Raw genomic sequence first — 20045 nt, forward strand, 5'->3', positions numbered from 1 at the left:
ACGACAGTAGTAGAAAATTGATAAAATAACAGCAAATAAATATATTTACAAATGATAGCAACATCAATGGAATAAAACCATGAACAGCAGCAGAAGGAGAAAGAGGCCTGTATCTACATTATTACTCTGGCAGCTCAGTCTCCATACAGACAGGACACGTTGCAGCGTAATTGCAGACAGGTGCGTGGGCCTGAGCTCCGCCCCGGCAGAATGACGAGTGGAAGAAAGCAGCAACACAATAAACATATGTAGCCTTGCGGAGCCGGCCGGGCAGACACCGAGACCGTGACAGAGTGCAAAGATTTTATATGTGACAACACACAAAAAAAACACAACAAAAATCAGAATGTGTTTGTGATTTGGATTTTTATTTAAAGGTGGAAGCTTTTTTTCTTTTCTTTTTGCCAGATTAGACATTGTGATTCGTTTCATTGAAGTATACTTTAGTTTTTTTGTTTTACTTTGATGCTATAATAGATGTGCATCAATTTGCATCATGGCAAAACAACAGTCTCCTCAAGCTGCTTTATACTGTAAGGTGAAAACACTACAGTAAAAGCCAGAAAACCCCAACAATCCAATGATCCCCTTTTGAGCAAGCACTGGGCGACAGTGGAGAGGAAAAACTCCCTTTAGGAAGAAACCTCCGGCAGAACCAGGCTCAAGAAGGGACGGCCATCTGCTGCGACCGGTTGGGGGTGGCTGGGCAATCTCAGTCCTCGAGGGCCGGGGACACCGGCCCTCGAGGACTGAGAATGCCCAGCCATGATATAGGGAGACAAGATGAAGTATACTTCTAATGGCCTATTTTAGCAGTTAATTTTTAACAATCAACTGGTGGTAATCCATCATCAGAATTGAGGAAAGGTGGTGTTGATGGAGACTCTACAGGAGGATTCACTGGGGAAGCCATACCTGCACTTCTGCCAGGGTGTCTTGGACGTACCTGAATAAATGTAGTTTTCCCTGGAAGTGGACGAGGATTAATCTGAGACGGAGTCTCCTCAGAACATCTCCCCATCATGCTTCTATGGTCCAACGATGCCAGCTTTTGTCCTTTCTTCACTCACAATTTCTCCTGGAGAGATTGGCCTCACAATTTCTCCTGGAGAGATTGGCCTCACAATTTCTCCTGGAGAGGTTGGCCGCACAATTTCTCCTGGAGAGGTTGGCCGCACAATTTCTCCTGGAGAGGTTGGCCGCACAATTTCTCCTGGAGAGATTGGCCGCACAATTTCTCCTGGAGAGGTTGGCCGCACAATTTCTCCTGGAGAGGTTGGCCGCACAATTTCTCCTGGAGAGGTTGGCCGCACAATTTCTCCTGGAGAGGTTGGCCGCACAATTTCTCCTGGAGAGATTGGCCGCACAATTTCTCCTGGAGAGATTGGCCGCACAATTTCTCCTGGAGAGATTGGCCGGCCAGAACACAAAGGACAGGCAGCATAATCTTTTTGTCTTTGTTGGCCTTTTCGTGGAGGCATGTTGGAGCCCGTGCACAGTGACTCTGAAAAGGCTTAGAAATATTTCCAAATGGATCTCTGGTCGAACGTTTGAAGGCTGTGAACAAACTGATTAATTGCTGCTTCTGACCCCTATTTATAGACTTCAGATCAAAGGCAACATAGTCCTTGTGACATCATCACTCCGTAAGCCAATCAGATTGTCACATGACATTTTAGAATGGGGATGTTTTGTTTTAAATTGTTTTCAAATTTAACTTTAGTGTTTCTTAGTTTAAGACCAGTTGGGTCAACACCCTCCTCCCCCCCACCCCATTTAGTTGATTCACATATTAATTGCCACAAACATGTGTCAATAATAAATTTTATGATAAATGTTTTTTCATTATCCTACTTTTATAAAAGGAAACATTATTTAAAACAGCGGTCCCCAACCTTTTTTGCGCCACGGACCGGTTTATACCCGACAATATTTTCACGGACCGGCCTTTAAGGTGTCGCGGATACATACAACAAAATAAAACCAGTACCGGTACCAAAAAACAGATTTATTCATAACACACGTGAAAAGACCAGGAAAACCGAGTTAACGATAAAAACGATAACAAAATAACGCTGAAAACCGATGTGGAGCAGGGAAATTTTACTGCTATTGTTAAATAATTATCATCATTACCATTGCATTAATAATATAATCTTCGGTGGTAAAATTCGGTGGTCTGACGGGCAGACATGAATTCCAGTAGTCGAAGTGAGTGGGCATAAGCCGGCTTATCCAAAGGTAAGGCACTACCTGTTGAATTATTTCCAAAGTGTGCCAAATTGGACATGATAAAATTTAAGTCTACTCACTGAAATTACTGGTGGATGTCTGTTTTGATTTTGATGAAAAATCTCATGAGTAGAAGCAGTAGAGTCTGCTAAGAAGAAAGAAATGAAAGCAGTTAGAGTCTGCTAGGAAAAGTTTAAATACTGGGTTAAAGTCCCGGTTGGTCATTAGGTCAGACCTTTGTTGGTCATTTTGTGGGTTAGAGTCCCCATTGTCCATCAGGGTAGATCTGCCTCAGTTACACTGCAAAAACTCAAAATCTTACCAAGTATATTTGTCTTATTTCAAGTCAAAATATCTAATCACACTTAAAATAAGCCATAATCCGCTAAAGAGTAACGTTTCAGTGAGATATAGGAACTTGTTTTTAGACAGTGCATCTTGGATATCTTGTTAAGTGAAAAACTCTTGAAAACATATTGTTTTGAGTCATATCTCACACGAAACAAGCTTTTTTGGCATTTCATAAACGTTTTAAGCTGCTGTGTTATTTGTAAAAGATTTATCATCTTGTTTCAAGAAATAGACCTAACTTGAATCAGGACATCAAATCTACTTTATTGAGAACTGCAGGTTAATATCATGCCCAACATTACATTATTATGAGTCTTAGTATCTTAAGCACAGTGTATTTATCAGTCAAACCATATCAATGTGACATTGAAAAAGAGGCAAAACACTGAAATTGTTTCCCTCTCAGTTGTGTTGCACTGAACAGATTGCGCCAAAAGTAAAATAAAAAGTAAATAGAACAATTTTTTTTGCCAGTCTTTAAAAACCTTATTTCAGCCCACATATTCACAAAAGACTCAAGAATAATGTTTGATGATGTCAGTTAGATCATACTTCACTGGAATGTACTTGCTGTTATTAAAGTTTACATAGTGGTATGCTGTATAATCAACAAGATTTCCAGCATCCACAAAAATATTTGCCTGAGCTAGACAGGGAACTTCTACCTCATAAGCTAAATATTGATCATTCCACCCAACTGTAGAGAGAGGCTGGCATTCAAAACAATACACAGATGCATTTACAATATAGATGTTTTTAACAAGTGCAAACTCTGGAGCATCATTTATGACATCAGAAATAACCAAAGATTTTTCACATGAATGTATATTTCCATGTAGCATAATCCACTGTACAGAAACTACATGTTCAACTTGCTCAATGAAGTCTTTAATCTTGCCTTCTACATAATGAACATTTTTCACCTCTTTGGCTGGAACCATGTCGACTTCACTTGAAAAAATGGGATGTTTCTCATGCACGTTCTGACTACATTCATAAAGTTGGTTGTGCTTCACAAGAGATTTACAAATATTCTTAAAACTACTTTTCAGAGCCCACTGCTTGAAGAAACAATGTTTTGACTCAAAACGCATACACATATGCCTCACTGTAGGACCAAGAGCCTTAATCTGAGAAGGAAGATGCAGTAAATAATGCTGTTTAGGTATAATATTTTAATCTGGAAACAGTTGTTTGAAATGTTTTAAATGCTGCTCTATTAAAAGCTTCAATCTGGAGAGAGTTGAGACAGCAATAATAGGTGAAAACAGAATTTTTATGATCTCTAACATGTTACGTAGCATTTGTGTGTAATGATTTTCTCCAATTTTGTCCATAAGAAATGGAAGGATCTTCAACAAAACCAGCATCTGCCCAGCTGACTGTTTCAATTTATTGTCATTGATGAAAGCGTACTGACAGATATGGGGCAAGGCTTATCCCTCACATCAACAGGAGAATAAGGGAAACACAAAATTGCACTATTGAATGAATCTAAGTTCATTTGCCCTGAAAGCACAAGATTCTTTAAAACACATTTGATTTCATATGGGGCAACGCCTTCAAGGATAACATGCATGATGTCTTGCGGGGTTTGATTGATTATATCAACGTGAGGAGAGTCTGTTAACTTGCTTCTCCTGTTTATACCATACGTTATTTTTAGTTTGTCTTTCAGAAAGTCCGTACTTGCCTTCTCAATGTCATTACATTGCCTGTTATGACTGGCCATGGTCCTTTTAACAAAAAAATCTTCATTAAATTTTTCCTGCATGTCTTCAAAGTGGCATTCGCAGTGCCTGCATTTACTGTAGGCAAAACCCACTCCTTCCTTAAATCCAGCCACTTCATGCTGAGCTAGAGTGTCTCCACACACAGATATGAGTGCCCCATGAATTGTCCTCTCACCCCTTGCAGTGACAACTTGGACACCATCACACAGCTCAATTAAGTCACGGTTAATCCTCTCAAATATCTCATCTATACCACAACGGGAAAGATCTTTTGATTTTACCATGGCAAGCAGACGAATAGCAGGAAGTCTTGATCTGTACTTAGGGCTGATGTTACCTAAGGTGTAATAAATCAATAACAGCTTGTTCTTGTTTGCCCTAGATCCAAGAGGATTGCATAGTTCAATTTCATCTGTATATAAAATCAACTGTAATGCTGTAGGGACTTTAATAAACAGTGGGTGCCACTTAAAAATGTCTCCATCAATGAAATCATGAAGAAAGCCATCCTTGCATGGCTTTGGCCTCTCATCAATCATTGCAAGCATTCTTGGATGTGATAGCAGCTGCTCCAAACTTTTCAACAACGGTATGTAATGAAAACAATGGTCTTTAATGGCAAGAACCCTGGAGTCTCCACGCTTCGAATAACAGACTGTTTGTTTTGTGACAATAATCTCTGGTTCAACTGGTTTTAACAGTTCTTTGATGGTCTTGTCCTGCAAATGTGTGGAAGCAATTTGAGTGAAAGGGTCAACAAACTGGTCAAATACCCCCACTGCATCACTCTTTAGTTGATCCAGGTCCCCAGAATGTCTCTCAATCATGTCACTCATTTGTTGTTTTAAGTGCTCCAATAATACGGCCTGATATTGCTGGATTCCACTCACGAAGTGGTTAACAGCTCTCTGTGGAAGAGGAAAAACAAAGGAAAAAACCTTAATTACAAAATTCATATGAAAACACAGTCAACATGCAAACTCACAGACACAATTTTTGAAAAAGGAAACCTTCAGTTACATAAAGTTAGTGCGATGCAATGAGCAAAATAAGTTACCCCCACCACCCAATTTTTTTTGTAAAGAATAATATTGCCTTATGCAACGTTAAAACCTTGTATTCACTTAATTATAATGCATTTTGAGGAATCGGATCATAGGTGGAAATGCAAATTGAAAATTTGTGTTGTGTGTATTATGTTGTCTCTATTCTTAGCTCATGCTAAGGAAATATAGTGATAGGCAGATTTTGGATGCAACATACATGTCCAGTGAGATCTGAGTGGTCACCCATGAAGTACATGGAGACACATTCGAATGTCAGGTGTTTCACTCACATACCTAAAGCTGTCCATTTATGACATCTTGAATGATCTATTCAAGATGCCAGGTCTGAACAGTGCCCAAGTTATAGCTTGAGCACTGTTCAGCATAAGTTAAGCATATTGCTTTTAGGTTCTCTAACAATGAAATACAATTCAATGGAAAATTAATGGCATAAATTACCTGTGTCAGTCGATGGGTTTCCTTGGCTTGAAGAAGAAATGCAGTTGCATGTTTATAAATGTCAAGATTCAGGTGACCCTCTCCATCTTCTTGAAATCCACTCTGAAACAGAATAACAAAAACATATCTATTAAAACAGAAATAAATAATTGCATTGATAGGTAGCAATCACCAAACAATATTGCATTCATTAGTTAGCTAGATTCATGCCCATAAGGTACAAGGTAGATGTATTTTTACTGACTGATGTCTTTAATTTGAGCTTTTAAAATGACAACTAAAATGACAAACAAAGCAGTACTTGATAATAGATTAATAAGACTAGCAAAGCACATGGAGAGTTCAGTACAGTATAGTTTAAATTCCTTGATCATGCCTGATCACCCCCAAAATTGAATTACTTGTTTATTGGCCCATTTGTGACATTTCCTGAAAATTTAAAATCTGTCCATAACTTTGAGTTATTTTGCTAACAGTCAGACAAATGCCACCAAAAACATAACCTCCTGAGTTACTAAGAAAAAAAGGTAAAGAAAAGAAAAACAAAAGATAGTTTTAGAAAAGAAAAGTAACAGTTAATGTTGTCAGTAGTCTTACTGTTACTTCAGAAATGCAAATAGTTATTTATAACTGATTACTCATTTAAAAAAATATACAAAATAACTTACTGATTGGTTTGTATGAAAGTAATTAGTTATGTCAGTTATTTACTGTCGGACAAGTTACTGACAATTTGAAATATGTTATATTTAGTAGTTTCACCTTTAAAAAAAAAAAGACCAATACTGACAATAAAAGTTATATTGACTTTAATGCTCTTATTAATGTGAAGATGAGTATTTTTTTTGTGTGTTTAAATTTTTTTTGACAGTAACTCTGAACAAATCATGTAATTTTGGTTTGCTTTGCCTAATAGTCATTCTCTTAGGCTACATCCACACGTACCCGGGTATTTTTGAAAACGCAGATTTCTCTATGCGTTTGCACCTTTCGTCCACACGTAAACGGCGTTTTTGGTCACTGAAAACGGAGATTTTTAAAAACTCCGGCCAGGGTGGATATTTTCTAAAACTCCGTTTTTGCATTTATGTGTGGACAGAAAAATGGAGAAAACGCAGCGTCAAAGGTGTGCGCATTTTTTGACGTCACACTGTGCGCCACGTTATTGTTTCGGTGAAATGAATTTCTACAATACTGTTACTGTTAATTGTACTCTCTGCAGTGCCTCCACACATACCACTTGCTTCTGCTTCTATGCCCCAGCTTTGTTTACTTTTTCCCACCGAGGCTTCTAGACTTCTGATTGGCCAACATTTCTACACGGTTAGGAATATATCGCCACCTGTTGCTTTGGCATGTTCCTAGCAGCGTTTTCCTTCATTTCTGCGTTTACGTGTGGACGGGATTATTTTTTAAAACGAAAACGGAAAATCTCTGTTTTCAAAAATACCCGTGTACGTGTGGACATGGCTTAAGTTGACCTTGAACACATATGTAAACATGATAGTGACCTATTCAGTTAGCTGACTGGCTTTTACCAGCTGATTTCAACATGTATTTCAACAATATATCAACTTTTTTTAAACTAATAGGACTTTCTGCAAAGTTTGGATGCATTCACCGGAGCGAACGAACGGATGACTGAAAAAAAAAACAGTCTGACAAGACTGCAGCTTTGCGTTTCTGCCACAGCTCTCATTTACGTTTCAGGTGAGTTACTTAATTTAGCGAAACAACTAGTTCGACACTCATCACTGTTAAAATAAAAGTACAACATGAGTCTGTCAAAAACAACACATTTAATGGACGTACTTGGATCAGCCAAAGTAAATGCTAACATTATGTTACAGCTTCTGCAGCTCGTTTCTCTGGCTTTTGTTAAAATAACTTACCGTTGGTGCGGAGATGCTTGAGCCCTCGTCAGTTACTGAAGAACTGGCGTTAGTTTACTGGTGTCAAGCCAGCCTCCAGTTTATTTTACGTTCCCTGTGTATTCAAAGTATTACGGGAATGGATGTGGAAACCGGATTTCAAAATAAAAGCCAACTTCGAGTGAATTAACAGATATGTTAAGAACATAATAACATATAATTTAGGCTTTTTTTTTTTTTTACAAACTCTAATGTTACATCTATATGACACAGCCTTGTACCCTAATTGTGCCCTGTCACTATCAAGGCCATCTTATTTTGGATTTCAAAGTAAAAGCCCTGTGAATCTTCATTTTTGAACTACTCTTTCAATGAATTCATAATGCTCTTAAAAGCAAAAGTCGTATTTCCAAATACTATTTGAACTTTGTATCAACACTTTCCAACCGCAGTCTTTTTCACAGTAATACCATATCAAAATCAATTCTTTCTGATTTTGCTTTTCATAGTAATGGCCCTTTGAAATTGCGGATATTTGACTTAATCTCCTAACGATTCAAAATGCTCTAAAATGAAAACTTCTTGTTTCCACAGGGTAATTCCACTTTAGATCAACGGTATACAACCCCACAGTGATACCATATCAATATCAAGTCATTCTGATTCTGCTTTCAAAAATAAAAGCCTTTTCAAATTGTCCATAATTGACCTAACCTTCAGTGATTTCAAAATGCTCTAAAATGGAAAATTCCTGTTTCCACAGGGTAATTCCACCTTAGATCGACAGTATACAGCCCCACAGTGATACCATATCAATATCAAGTCATTCTGATTCTGCTTTCAAAAATAAAAGCCTTTTCAAATTGTCCATAATTGACCTAACTTTCAGTGATTTCAAAATGCTCTAAAATGGAAAATTCCTGTTTCCACAAGGTAATTCCACCTGAGATCAACAGTATACAACCCCACAGTGATACCATATCAATATCAAGTCATTCTGATTTTGCTTTTCATAGTAATGGCCCTTTGAAATTGCGGATATTTGACTTAATCTCCTAACGATTCAAAATGCTCTAAAATGAAAAATTCTTGTTTCCACAGGGTAATTCCACTTTAGATCAATAGTATACAACCCCACAGTGATACCATATCAATATCAAGTCATTCTGATTTTGCTTTCAAAAATAAAAGCCTTTTCAAATTGTCCATAATTGACCTAACTTTCAGTGATTTCAAAATGCTCTAAAATGAAAAATTCTTGTTTCCACAGGGTAATTCCACCTTAGATCGACAGTAGACAACCCCACAGTGATACCATATCAATATCAAGTCATTCTGATTTTGCTTTCAAAAATAAAAGCCTTTTCAAATTGTCCATAATTGACCTAACCTTCAGTGATTTCAAAATGCTCTAAAATGGAAAATTCCTGTTTCCACAGGATAATTTCACTTTAGATCAACAGTATACAACCCCACAGTGATACCATATCAATATCAAGTCATTCTGATTTTGCTTTCAAAAATAAAAGCCTTTTCAAATTGTCCATAATTGACCTAACCTTCAGTGATTTCAAAATGCTCTAAAATGGAAAATTCCTGTTTCCACAGGATAATTTCACTTTAGATCAACAGTATACAACCCCACAGTGATACCATATCAATATCAAGTCATTCTGATTTTGCTTTCAAAAATAAAAGCCTTTTCAAATTGTCCATAATTGACCTAACCTTCAGTCATTTCAAAATGCTCTAAAATGGAAAATTCCTGTTTCCACAGGATAATTTCACTTTAGATCAACAGTATACAGACCCACAGTGATACAATATCAATATCAAGTCAAGTAGGTCAAGAGTGTGTCCTCTATTATGTGTGGCCTCTGTTACATGCTGAGTCAGCCCAAAGTTGCCCAGAGTGTTACTCAGGTCTTTAGTCCCTTTGTCCTGAGGGTTGTCCACATGAATGTTAAAATCCCCAGCAATAATTACACAGTCAAAATCAACACAGATCACAGACAGCAGTTCACTGAGGTCATTAAAAAAGTCTGTGCAGTATTTGGGAGGCCTGTAAACATTAAGAAACACAACTTTGGATGGGGCCTTCAGCTGTAAAGCCACATATTCAAAAGACTGAAAACTTCCAGGAGATAGCTGCTTACATTGAAATGATTCATTAAATAAGACAGCGACCCCTCCTCCTCTCCTGCTCGCCCTGACCTCACTGATAAAACTGTAGTTAGGAGGGGTCGTCTCGATGAGAACAGCTCCACTGTTACTTTGGTCCAACCAAGTTTCAGTTAAAAACATAAAATCAAGGCTGTGCTCAGTGATTAAATCATTAATTAAAAATGTTTTCCCAGCTAAAGATCTAATGTTTAATAAAGCCAACTTAAGTGTTTTAGAGGTATTACTTGTCCCCTCGTGTTTGGGAGCAGTCTGTGGCACACAAGCTATGTTTACTATGTTTAAAGATCTTTTAGAGTGCAGCTCTCTGTGTTTTGACCAGGCCACATGTCTCCTGTCACCTAAAAGTACAGAGATTTTAAAACCTTCTAGTAAACAGGGTCCCAGCTTCTCCTGGGAAAAGTCACCACTGCCATAATCCTCACAGCCCGGACCCTCCACACATCACACATCAGACTGTGGAGACAGAGCATGAAGAGGAACTAAGGGGGGCGAGGCTGGGCAATGTGACTTCGATTGCTCTGTTGAGGGTGGGGCTCGATGGCGAACCTTTGGCTGCTCTGGTGGGGGGTTTATGGGGGACAAAAAGGGATTGGGCCGGGGGGTAGATCTGAGCCCAGCATTGACCCGCTCCATCATCTCCTCAGTGAATTTCAGGTGTGGGGAGGAGGGAGAAAGGGAGGGGGAGGAGGGTGATGGCCTGTCAGGGGTTTGGGGGACTGGGGAAGGTCGTGGTCCCTGGTCCTGGTCGTTGGTGTTGTTGAGAGAGTTGGAGGCAAATAGGGACCCCTCTTCTTGCCTTAGATGTCTCTCCTTTCTGAGGCTCTTCCCGGGTGGGGGCAGATGGAGCTCCTCCTCAAGGTTTCTGCTGGGCTTTGTCTGTTCTTGGAGTACTGTTTGTTCCTCTTTATGAGATAACTCCTCGTTTATCTCAGCCTTGGCACCAAGGATGGATGACGTATGGAATAAAACAAGTTGGAGGTGAACAGTTTCACCCCTGACTTGTTAAAATTAAATCCATTTGCTTTAAACAGATGCCTGCGTTCCCAAAAAATATTAAAGTTGTTGATAAAATGCACTGAGTGGTCAGCACATGCTGATATAAGCCATTTATTCAGTGCAAACAACGACTTTAGTGTTCTTACCGCACATCCTTTGTACATCCTTTACGGCAGAGTCACCCACAATCAGAGTTTCAGGCCTAGCCTTTAGCTTTCCCTGTGGCCTTTTACTTTTCAACAGATTTTCAGACCTTATTTCGCTGCTTTTAGATGGATGGTTGTCCGATATAGATCCAGGGTCCTTTGATAGTGGAGCAAATCTGTTCTGCAGTTTCACATTCAGTTGTTTTGGAGGTTTGTTGCTAACCTTCCTATTCACGGTTGTCCAGTCCTGTTTCCTCTCGTATACAGGGGTAGAAGAGCTTCTCTGTCTCGTAGGAAGTGAAGGCCAGTCGGTTTCAGAGATTTCAGCTCGCTGTGCCCTGCCTGTGGTACGTCCTCCCCCTTCCAGGAGACATGATTTATGTCTTGGTTTTGCACCAAGACAGTCTAAGGGGGGATTATCACTTGAGGATTTATAATAATGCACAGAGTCTACTTTCTTGGTCATGTTATCTGTGCTCCTTAGCTGTGTGCTAGCTTGCTCATCGCCATTGTTTTGAGTCAAAGGCAAGGTTGTTTCATTTCCACACAGTCCATTTACCTCCACGTTTACTTCTAAGCGATGAATTTTTGTCTCCAGTACTGCAATCTTCTGCAGGAGGCTGTGGTAGTCATCTGTGGAGAGGGAAGGCATCTTGTCGCTAGTTAGCCTAGCGGTTAGCACCTTTCCAGGCTATTGAGGCTGTTCGGTGCCCAGACGCTGTAATCAGGCTTCAGCTGTGTCTAGGCCACAAACACACGGAGCGCTGAAGATAAGGTAACTATAAAAATGTTGCTGTTTCTGTTAAGAACACTTTAATCTTAATGATCTATAAGTGTCCAGAAGCTATCGCAGGTAAGCTCATATAGAAAAAAGGGAAAAAAATCAGCATAAAAATCAATAAAAATCAATAAAAGAAGCAAAGCATTTAAAGAGCAAAGAGAGGAAGTGTCCACACTCACAAAAGGGGGAGGAGCAAGATGTCTGCTATACTGATACATGAAATATTCCTTTATTGGGTGAGAAAATCAGACCATGTCATAACTGCTTTAAGTCACACAGAATAGATATCAGAGCCTTAAACAGGCTGACTTCTGCTAAATGGGTCAAACTGGGCAGAAAGTCTACAAACACATAACATCCTTATAGAATATGATGTAACACTATAGATCAACTTAGCTCAGAATATATAAAGCATATAAACAGTTACAGCAATATGATGCAACAAACACAGCAGCTACTGATCCAAAATACTCAAAGCTTCATAGAACTGAAACCAACATTTATTTTAGCTCCATTCTGCTGCTGATACAGACTTTAGGTTTCTGAACATCAAACTTGTTGCTGCCTTTCATGGTGTGTAACTTGAAGGCCCTGAGTACTTTCTCCCACACTGAAAACACTGGGATGATAACATTATTTTAACATTACCTAATTTTTACCTAATAATTTTTTAAAAAACTTTTCTAGCAATCCTTCACAAACAGGGAGCAGATTGTCTAGCATCTTTCTTTCAGCTTAACGAGTGAACCGTCAGCTCGTTGAAACAAACGTTGAAGTCTGATTGGCTCGACACCACCGAACAGAGGCAGCAATATAACATAGCTAACATTAACAGTGCAGTGGATCCTGCTTGTGCCGTGATGTTCAGGACTGCAAACCGAGCAGCATCACTGACTTTCAGCTTGTTGTGTTTGTAGATATATGACTGACTTTAATTATCCATAAAATCATCACATCTCTGTAAGATTAAGGTCGACTATTGAACGGTATATATTTTAAAGGCTTTAAAACAAAGTTGATGCTGAAAGTAATGTTTTAAGGTTCTTCATTATTAAACATTAAACGTTTCAGCCAACCAGCACTGCTTTGGGATATTGCATGGCATAATCCACCAGAACTAATATATCCACAATATCCACGTGCACTCCGGTGAAATGGCCTGATGAGGTCCTTGACAATGCGTTCAAATGGGACCTCCATTAATAGTAATTCAATTCAATTTTATTTATATAGCGCCAAATCACAACATAAGTCGCCTCAAGGCGCTTCATAGATACAGAGAAAAACCCAACAATCATATGACCCCCTATGAGCAAGCACTTTGGCAACAGTGGGAAGGAAAAACTCCCTTTTAACAGGAAGAAACCTCCAGCAGAACCAGGCTCAGGGAGGGGCGGGGCCAGCTGCTGCGACCGGTTGGGGTGAGAGAAGGAAGACAGGATAAAGACATGCTGTGGAAGAGAGACAGAGGTTAATAACAGCTATGATTCAATGCAGAGAGGTCTGTTAACACATAGTGAGTGAGGTAGAAACACCCAGTGCATCATGGGAATCCCCCGGCAGCCTACGTCTATTGCAGCATAACTAAGGGAGGATTCAGGATCACCTGGTCCAGCCCTAACTATATGCTTTAGCAAAAAGGAAAGTTTGAAGCCTAATCTTGAAAGTAGAGATAGTGTCTGTCTCCTGAATCCAAACTGGAAGCTGGTTCCACAGAAGAGGGGCCTGAAAACTGAAGGCTCTGCCTCCCATTCTACTTTAAATACTCTAGGAACAACAAGTAGGCCTGCAGAGCGAGAGCGAAGTGCTCTAATAGGGTGATATGGTACTACAAGGTCATTAAGATAAGATGGGGCCTGATTATTTAAGACCTTGTATGTGAGGAGCAGGATTTTGAATTCAATTCTGGATTTAACGGGAAGCCAATGAAGGGAAGCCAAAGCAGGAGAAATCTGCTCTCTCTTTCTAGTCCCTGTCAGGACTCTTGCTGCAGCATTTTGGATCAGCTGAAGGCTTTTCAGGGAGTTTTTAGGACTTCCTGATAATAATGAATTACAGTCGTCCAGCCTGGAAGTAATAAATGCATGAACTAGTTTTTCAGCGTCACTCTGAGACAGGATATTTCTAACTTTAGAGATGTTGCGCAAATGGAAGAAAGCAGTCTTACATAGTAATGGGCACTTTTGCGATGGCCAGCTGGTTAACCAGCTGATGGTCCAGGCAGGGCGCACACCATCAGCGCACATCTGCTCAGATTCCCAGCCAATAAAATCTGGCCATTATTTGCTCCAGAGTTTTAGCATATTTCATATGCCCTGCCATGGCGTTTTGGTGAGCCACCTGGAAAATCATTTTTGGCATTCCTCTTCTGTGTGAGTGTCACGACTCAATCAATAAAGCCTTTCTTTCAATAATGCAAAATGCAAGTAGGTCCGGACTACCCCACATCTCTGCTGAATGCATTGCAGACATACCAGGCCCAAGCCATCCATGATTGCTCGGTGGACACCCGCAAACCTGCACCTTGTTGCTGTGGGCAGGCTGAGAGCCACTGCCTGGGCTCTGCCAGACTGCAGCAGGAGCAGCCCCAGCGACCACTCCTTTGGCCAACGGCACGTCTCTGCTGTGGCCCTGAAGATCTCCAGGAAGGCATGGGGGTTGTTTCCCTGTCGTGTCTCTCTCACAGTGCAAAAGTTTTGAAACACATTATTAAAATAAATCATAAAAATACTGCTATGACTTTTGATTAATTTGGAAAGTGTAAATGGCAAGAATTACCAATAGTTTTAAGCACAGTGCAAGAGCTACCTGGTGAACTTCTACAGCAACATTTCACTTACTTTATTAATCATCAGAAATATTTTGAACAAACCGTTATCTGTTGTTGCATTTGGAGTGTCCAGTTCACAGCACAATATTAAAAAAGGAATGTACTGTACAAATATTAGCAGCAGGCAACTTTGTGCTTTGAGTACTGCTGAAAGTAACCATGCGTGAATGCGATCATTGCTGCTATGTTTGCTCATTTATTTACTAAGCCAATGCATACAGTAACTGGCATGGACAGATTGCCAATACATGTACAGTAGATGCACGTAGATTTTATTATGACAGAATGCACAAGCACATGAATGTTGTTGCTACCATGGTGCTCTCTGTCTGACTTGGCCTTTTGTATCACGTCTAAAATACACTCTTCTCTGACAGGACCAACCAATCGATTTGAGTTAAAATTTCGATTTTCATTTTTGAACAAAGACAACATTCGTAAATGGACTGGTTCTTATATAGCACTTTTCTACTCTGTCGGAGTACTCAAAGCGCTCTATACAACACGACTCATTCACCCAATCACACAAATACTTTCTTCTATACTTTGTGCTGTTTAGCTAACATTCACACACTTTCACGCTCTGATGGATGGGGGTTAGTATCTTCCCCAAGGATACTTGGCATGCAGACCCCCTAGTCTACATGCCACCAACCTTGCAATCAGTAGCTGACCTGCTCTACCACCAAGTGTAAGCATCACTTTTTGTTTTCTTGCGTGCTCAGTGTGCACAACCTCTGCTATATTTATAGAACCTCTGCTCAATGCAAAAACATGAATAAACTTCCATTTGCACTGCGTCCCCTGGTGGATGTACAAGACATTAACACTGGTTTTCAGAAATGCTGCGAGGGGGCATTAATATTCCTTGTATTGTACAAGTCACAGGTGGGGGATATCATTAAAGTCACAGATCAGCCAGCAATCAGTCAGGAATCCACCAGGCATCTGTCATGGTCCTGTCAGGAATGAGGTGGACATTATAATGTGTGTTATTTATTCTTTTGTATTTATTCTTAATTACACTCTCCGACTCAAAGAACTTAGCAATAGCCAGTTTAGTATCTACTATGTTCTTTTTATTCTTCTTATACTTTATTTATTGTATATGCTGTTGTGAAAAAGACTGCAGTTGAAAAAGGTTTTGTTGTACAAAAATGCAAAATGATAATAAGGAATAAATGATTTTTCTATCTATTTATGTAATTTTTGCAGTTGCTGAATTTGAATATTGAGGTGTTTTTAACAAAACCCCAAGGAGGAGAGTCATCAGCAACGATATTAGAGAAGCAATTGCTCCTGCCCATCAGTGAAGGGGGTTATAAGGTGATTTTCAAGCAATCTGAGGAATGATACAGTGAGAAATATCAGTCACAAGTGGAGAACATTCAAGACAGTTGCCAATCTTCCCATGTGTGGAAGTCTCAGTTATTTTACCTCAAGTTTAAACCGTGGAAGCTGAAGGAAACTGCAAAATATGCAAAGCTACATCTCAGACTTCACAGGCCTCAGTTAGATTTTAAATGTTAAAGTATGATATTAATAGAACTGTGCATAAACAAATGCCCACAAACCTCAATTAACTGAAGCAACATTGTGAATAGTGTGGCCCAATATTTCTCCACAATGATGTGACTGACTGTTAAAGTCATATAGAAAATGGTAACTTTAAGTTATTGCTGGTAAACATGGTTCCACAAGCTACAATGAATCAATTAATGACTCAATCAATGAATCTACGGCGAATCAGATTTTGGCTTAGGTTTTGTTAAATAAACAATGACAGTTTGCTCAAGGCTAGAAGCACACGTACATATTGTTTGGAAAAATGTTAACAGGAATGTACAACTCCTCTCAGAGGTTATATAAAGTAGATTTCTTCATGATTAATGTTATTAACATGATCTAGAGATAGTTGCCAGTATGCTTAATGATTTGCAGCATATGTAGCAGCCCCTGGCATCAATAATAACAGAAGAGAGTCTCTAATGGGTCTAGCCATTTATTTTCTTCAGCTAACACAGTTCTGAGCAATGTCTGACAGTTCTTTGGACATCGTTTCAACACAGTGAAAACTACAAAATAAAAAATTTATTGCTTCTCATACAGTTTCTGTAGCTGTCACATTAAAAGGTAATTATTATGTGATTGCAATGTTCAAAAGTTGGTGTTTAATCTGGTTTCATGTTGTTTTGTCGCAACCTACTGGTCGACCTGAGTATGGCGCTTTGTGGTGCTTTGGGGTGATGTGTAATTAAGCGCACATGTTGCCAGAGACTGAGGGCTCGAACCAAATGGGAGTAGGCTGACTTGTGTACAAGGTGAAAATATGGAAAATATGGACCACAATTGCACATGAATGTTGAGTAGAAAGGCGCACACAGTATGTTGGTGCATTTACTTTGTGTGTATGTTTTATTTGAGTTGTAATTTTTATTCTGCTGACATAATATCCGTGTTTTTCATTGATCATTTCAACATAGTTTTTCACGGTGTTTGCTGGTGAAAAGAAGATTAAAATACTGGTTAAACATCAGTTGGAGCATGGCCCTTTATTCTACTTCGAACATGAAAAACCTTCAGGAGCAGTTATAGTCTCTTTAAATTAAGTTGTGAACAATATCACAACATACAAGTATTATACACTCTGTGACTTAAAGCAATACAGGAGTGCAAATAAAGCCTAAAAGATCCAAAAAGAAGTACTCCAGAGTTATTAATGAAGAAAAAATAAAAGGTTTTAAAACTATGTCAAAGTGCATCACAATCACACCACCACACAGTACTGACCCACACATACGGTTCTTACACACACACTGGACTTTCTGGACATTGTTTTCACTTCATCACTTAAATCACTTTAAGCATATTTGCACTGCACAAGACATAATGTGGATTGCACAACACTGGACACTATATTATTCATTTCCGGTTAATACTTGTACAGCTGCTGTTATTGTGTGTGTGTGTGTGTATATATATATATATATATATATTTATTTATTTATATTTCTTCATACATTCTTATATAGTTCTATATTGTGTATTTTGTTGTACAGTTATTTTATTTTCAACTTTAATTTATATATTTTATCTTATTCTTTCCCAGTTAAATTTACCCTTCATTCTAATTTGTGTTGTACAGTTATTTCATTTTTAACCTTAATTTATATTTTATTCCTTCCTAGTTAAATTTACCCTTTTTAATTTTTCATATTTATTTCCTATCTTATTCATAGCCTTTTCCTTTTTTGTTCTTTAGGTCACGAGCAGTTGTCTAAGCATTTCACTGCATATCGTACTGTGTATGACTGTGTACGTGACAAGTAACAGGATTACTTTTGGGGGGAAGTAATCAGTAATTAGTTACTGATTACTTTTTTTCAAGTAACTTGACCAACACTGGTCCTCATTAGGATAGGAATTTGTGTTCGTGTGTGGAATTACAAAATTTCCTTAGGGATTAATAAAGTATTCTGATTCTGATCCTGAACTATAGCCCAGAGTAGGATTATATTGTTAACTAGCAATTATGAGACAGTGTGTTTCAGGTCATTTTATGGAGTAAGAAGAAAGTAATATAAATTACTTTCTTTGAATTACTTTCTTTTGAAGTCTAAACAGATCTTTCAAATCTTGACTCATGTGATGAAGCACATGATACATTTTCAATAAATCTAAAGACGTTTGGCCACTTTATCTCCAAGCCCCTTAGACTACCATGATCATGGTGACTGGGAATACTTCAAAGACACTTGTAGTAGGAAGCACTTTGAGTGCTCAAGTTGTGTAGAAAGGTAACATTTTTATAAGTACCAATATTTTTGGTAGTTACCAAATGAGAAATAACAGCACAAAGACAGAATGACAGATTACAATGCAAAGAATAGTGACTTGGCTCAAAAAATTAAGGCATGGAGAAAAAAGAAAGACTGAGAAAGTAAAAGCTGTGCCTGTGGAGGTGAACTATAGACAAGCCCAATATGATATTTTGTGTTTGTATGCGAGGACAATAGTAAGCAGGGTGTGGTAGGGACAGGAAAGAAACTGTGTATTGTGAATGAAGGAGTGGGTTTCTGTTAACAATATGTGCACTGTGCCTGCCCATCAGGAGGAAACTATCCAGTGATTCAGGATCCAGAATAAGATCCTGAAACTGTTGGGGCTTGAAGGTCATTGTGTGGGTCTGCAGAATCCAAATTACCACCTTTTCCCTGCAGTCATGAAAAACAATGGGGTTGACATGGCTCAGTATAAAGGTTGTTTCAGTTCTATGGTGTAAGGTCTAGGTCTGAGATTAAATATGAACTTGAGAGGCAGCCAAGTTTTTAAATTCTGGAGCTGAATGTTAATTGGGGGTGTTTTCAGTCAAATAGAGCAGCCCACATGTTTGATTCTATCGCCTGCAATCTTTTTGTTCCATTTCAAATACACAATTTATTAAAAAGGAAAACTTTCTTAATTTAGATAAATGAGAAATGTTCTCATGAGGACTGTATATTTGACAGGTTTCTAAACATAGGAGGGTATAATGTTTTGATCTTCTGCTGAATACAGAATTTGCTCATTTATGAAGGAATGAACAGTCTGTAATTTTTATGGTTTCATTTTAATAGCGAGAGACTGAATATCAATCCCAAATTTAAGAAAATAGACTGTAGACTGAAAATAGGCTGGAATTGGCAAAAAGATTGGTGACAACTTTCCCTTTGTACTTGACCCTAAAATTCCAGGAAATTTCTCAATATTGTGTCATCAGACACAATATTGTGTCATTCCTCTAGATAGCATTATCTTGGCTTCCAGTCAGGGTTTTAATAGTTTTGCAATTTTCATTAGTTTTTATTTTTATTTAGTTTTGACTTCAGATTTTCAATTTTATATCAGTTTTAATTAGTTTTTACCAATTGTTTGCTACTTTAGTTTAGTTTTTATTTTTTTGAAAATCCTTAGTTTCGATTTAGTTTTGATTAGTTTCAGTTATAGTTTTAGCTGTGTTTGCAATAATTAAGTGTAACAAAAGGTCAACAGGTCGCCTGTCTGTCGCAGGGCTAACACGCAGAGACAGACAACTCACATTTCCACCTATGGGTTCTCAGTGTTGGGGAGTAACGGAATACATGTACCGCCATTACGTATTTAGAATACAAAATATGAGTAACTGTATTCCGTTACAGTTACCGTTTAAAAAGGTGGTATTCAGAATACAGTTACTTTGTTGAAATAAATGGATTACACTGCGGTACTTTCCTGTTTCATGTTGTCGCGGGTCAGGACTGTTTGGGTTTTGTTTGACAGCTACGTGCTGTTGTTCCAGGCGGCAGCGTTACGGTTGCCATGGTTACAGGGTGACTCTCTCTCTGTGTGTTTCCTGGGTGAGAGAGCGCCTTTTCGTTGTTGTTGTGCTAAGCTAACA

The 20045-nt window shown here is 38.7% G+C and overlaps 1 long non-coding RNA gene across 1 annotated transcript; it reads right to left on the reverse strand.

Moving 5' to 3' along the window:
* Positions 1 to 2827: 2827 nt before the first annotated feature.
* Positions 2828 to 12845, reverse strand: LOC113030205 (uncharacterized). Its single transcript, XR_013904050.1, has 2 exons — positions 5822 to 12845; positions 2828 to 5224 (listed from the first exon to the last, which is right to left on the reverse strand). It is a non-coding gene; the product is annotated as an uncharacterized LOC113030205 (long non-coding RNA).
* Positions 12846 to 20045: the final 7200 nt, after the last annotated feature.

This window comes from Astatotilapia calliptera, chromosome 1 (assembly GCF_964374335.1).
Source record: "Astatotilapia calliptera chromosome 1, fAstCal68.1, whole genome shotgun sequence".
NCBI classification, from domain to species: domain Eukaryota; kingdom Metazoa; phylum Chordata; class Actinopteri; order Cichliformes; family Cichlidae; genus Astatotilapia; species Astatotilapia calliptera.